We start from the raw sequence: 3,595 nt of genomic DNA, 5'->3' as shown, positions 1-3,595 counted from the left end.
AACACGCCGGCATGCAACTCGGATTCATGGAGTCCTGGCTGTCCTGCCCCGCAAAACCACAAGCTTAATAAGCCCTCCCAAAAGGTTCCTTGCATGATTCTTTGATTCTTGTAACACTTATGATTGAGGACATGCACTCGTTTTGTTTCTCCATCTTGGCTTTAGTTCTGCATGGCACCCTTTACTGACGGAGAAATTAACTTTTTAGCTAGGGGCGTTCGATTCTCAAACCAACTAAAATCGACCTAGGTTAATTATTTGGTTCAATTTCATAATACCACTTAGAGAGATATTTCCACGATATCATTTCCTCCTTACATGCATGTAAACCATAACTGGTATGAAATGATCAATTATCAATACTTAAACTGGTACCAGCAGCTAGCTAGCTAGATATGGCTGCAGGGGCAGTCACCAGATAAGGAAAAGATGGTGAGAGTTAGAGTCGTGAGTTTTTGACATGCACTGGGTGAAAACTTTTACTCTATGAATGCATTATTGATTTTATCTTTGAACGGTGGAAATCTAGGGATCACAATGACTAGGGCAATAATTTGGTTTGGATCATGAAAGTGGAAACCCAGATAGTGTCCTATACCGTGTAACCCGGGAGCTTTTAACTTTCCGATCACATCTGGGGAAACTCTACGGAGACCAACAATCAGTAACTTTTTTCATTTATGAAAACATAAAATGTTGTTGTGACTCGTAACAATTAATATTATATATGCATAGAGGAGAATCTGACTCAATTAAACTAGCTGAGGCTTTATACTTTTCCTTTAATTATATCGTTCTCAAACCACACAAAGCGAGCACTATGAGGTTATATTGCTATAATAATGAAGAAGCGAGGAGAAAATAAAAGTTGATTAATGATGTCCGTGAGTTGTGACATGATTTGTTAAATAGCTTAACTGTAATATTAAGTTCATAAATTCAAATTTCATTAACATATGTAAGTGTGTGTAAGTTATTTAATACATATTTTTTTATTTTAAAGAAAAAGTTGATAGAGAATTTTGTAAATGAAAATTAAAGATAAACCCTAATTTTCTATAAAAAAAATTTAAAAAAAAATTGTAGTAATATTGATCATGTAGTTCACTAGTTGGCCGAGAGCAGATGCAGATATGCAACTTCAAGCTTTCCAGTTCGAGGTTGGTTTCGTGCCGGAGCTCTCATTGCCACATAATGCAGGTACCCTCCTTATATATATCTCCTAAAAAAAAAAAATGTGGGACGTCGCTCGATCGGTTCGAAGAATATACCTAGAATGGTGGTTGTCCACCCATGGAAGGTTGCTGTTGTTGGTATGAAGAAGACTAAGAAACGTCGATTCTCAGATTCTAAGCAAAACGCACATTGGAGATGGGTGAAGGTTCTTTTGGTTCGAGTTCTGCTATGGAGTCTCTGGAGGCTCGGTGATGGAGGACTCTAGGGATACTCCCTCTTCGTAAGGCAGTCCCTGAGTCATTATGATCTAATAAGCTAGTTTGCTAGCATATTAGTCTATTTATGTTTTTTTCGGTTATTCCGGATTTGGGTTTTGTTTTGTTGGTTCTATTTTTGGACTTTGTTCTTTGGTGGTTACAATTAATTACTATATAGTAGTCTCATGGATTGACATTATCCCTCAGGGTAAGTCATGTATTTGTAATCTCATTATTTACTAAATATAAGACCTGATGTCCTTCCTCTTAAAAAAAAAAAAAAGTGTAATTCAATAGTGAAACTGACAAACTTTATGGGTGGGTGGATGCGTGGAAGTCTTATACCAATATGATAAAAATTAAATGATGTATGCTTTCACAAAGTACAGTCAAGCTAAGGGCTACAAAAAACATCCACTGTGAGAAATTACAGTTTAGTTTGTGCTTGTTTAAACATTTCCGTGCTCTTGCTTTTTCTTTTGTCCCCTTTCCTTTTTAGTGTTATATATGTATAATAATGGCAAAGAATATTCTCATTGGATCGATTCTGTTTTTTTGTAACTTCCTTTTTCTTTTGAAACGATTGGAATCATTTCATTACGCATAAAACTAAACACAACCGATAATGATCAATGTATGAGCAATACAAGACAAATCAAAGTACTTGATCAAAATACAACTACAAATTGAAAAGACAAACCACAAGCTACATTCAAAAAGGCCCGGACATGAAAATACTAGAAAGCAATGTGCCTACTCCATCCTAGTATTGAATTAACTCCTAACGATTAGAGGCCTAAGACCACTTGATGTACCTTTCATCATGAAGTAGGGACTAAAAACAAACTAGGTTTTGTAGGGATCTTTCCTAGTAACACTAGGAAATCAAACTTCCTCTACTTCAGATGCAGTTTCTAGCTCTCCCACCACAGAGCTGGATGCCAAGGAATCTGAGGTGACTCATTGGGTCTTCTTCTTGAATCTGCTACCCTGCGGACGACCGCGCTTCTTTAGGGATTTTCTGGTATATATGAATGATTCACAAATTCCCATCAGCACCTACCGAGAACCCTAGTTAATCAGGGTAAAGTGGCATTGGGATCATTGTCAGAGCATATTTGGGGTGCTTGCCTTCTGCATCATCTTCATCTACCATACCTTTGCGAACACCAGTGATTTTGGTAGGAGAGGGAAAAGTCGGAACTTCCCGGATTGAAACCGCTCTCTTCTCTTTCGCCACCAGAGGAAAGGTAGCTGTTGGGACAGAGAGGGATACCTGAATGTTTCCTCTCTATAACAGGTGTGACCCATGTTGTTGTTGATGCCGGAGTTGACTCTGGTTGTGGTGGTGCTTGTTCACGGGGACAAGAGAGGCTGCCTTGGTTGATCATGATGCAAGTGTGGTATCACCCTAGCAACCTATCATACCTGAATTGCACAGTAAATACATCTACAAATGAAACCTTAAGACGTCATTCCGATCTTACTGATTCGTGCAAAGGAAAGGTTAGTCGCACCCGCACCAAACCATGGTTGATACCACGGTTATCCACCTGAAGGACGGGGCCGTTAGTCTCCCCGACCAATCTTGTTGTGGCTGTTGTAGTGAGAGTTGTCGGGAGGTTCTAAATTTCAACCCAGAACCACACAAAATCAAGCGGCATCACCATGATGTCAGAGAAACTATCATATATAGTCGTTGAGAAGGATTATCACCCTTGATAGCCTCAAGGTCCACCTTTCTTCACCCGAATTATATCTCTTTCATTGGAGAAGGTAAAGAGAAACCTATCTCCTCTAGCTTGAACTTCCACCGAGGTTGAGATGCGCCACATAGTACGCACTACACATCTAAACGCATAGAATGGAACCGGCATGGCCGTGTTCAATTTTTCGACAGGGTAATAGCCCGGTGCAACGAAGCCTTTGTCCGGGCACCGGAGATTTCCAAGATCAACATATTCATCCTGATTGCAGAGGGAGAGTTTTGAGATGAGTCGGGCAGTCATTGAAGCAACAGAAGTTGTCGTGGTGACTGCCATGGAAGGATGACGCCGCACAACAAAAACCCTAGAACTCTGGAGAGAGAGAGAGAGAGAGAGAGAGAGAGAGAGAGAGAGAGAGAGAGAGAGAGAGAGAGAGAGGTAGGTAGGTAGGTAGGT

The sequence above is a fragment of the Fragaria vesca genome, unplaced genomic scaffold (genome assembly GCF_000184155.1).
Source record: "Fragaria vesca subsp. vesca unplaced genomic scaffold, FraVesHawaii_1.0 scf0512898, whole genome shotgun sequence".
Taxonomy (NCBI): Eukaryota; Viridiplantae; Streptophyta; class Magnoliopsida; order Rosales; family Rosaceae; genus Fragaria; species Fragaria vesca.
This window is presented reverse-complemented; position numbering follows the sequence as displayed.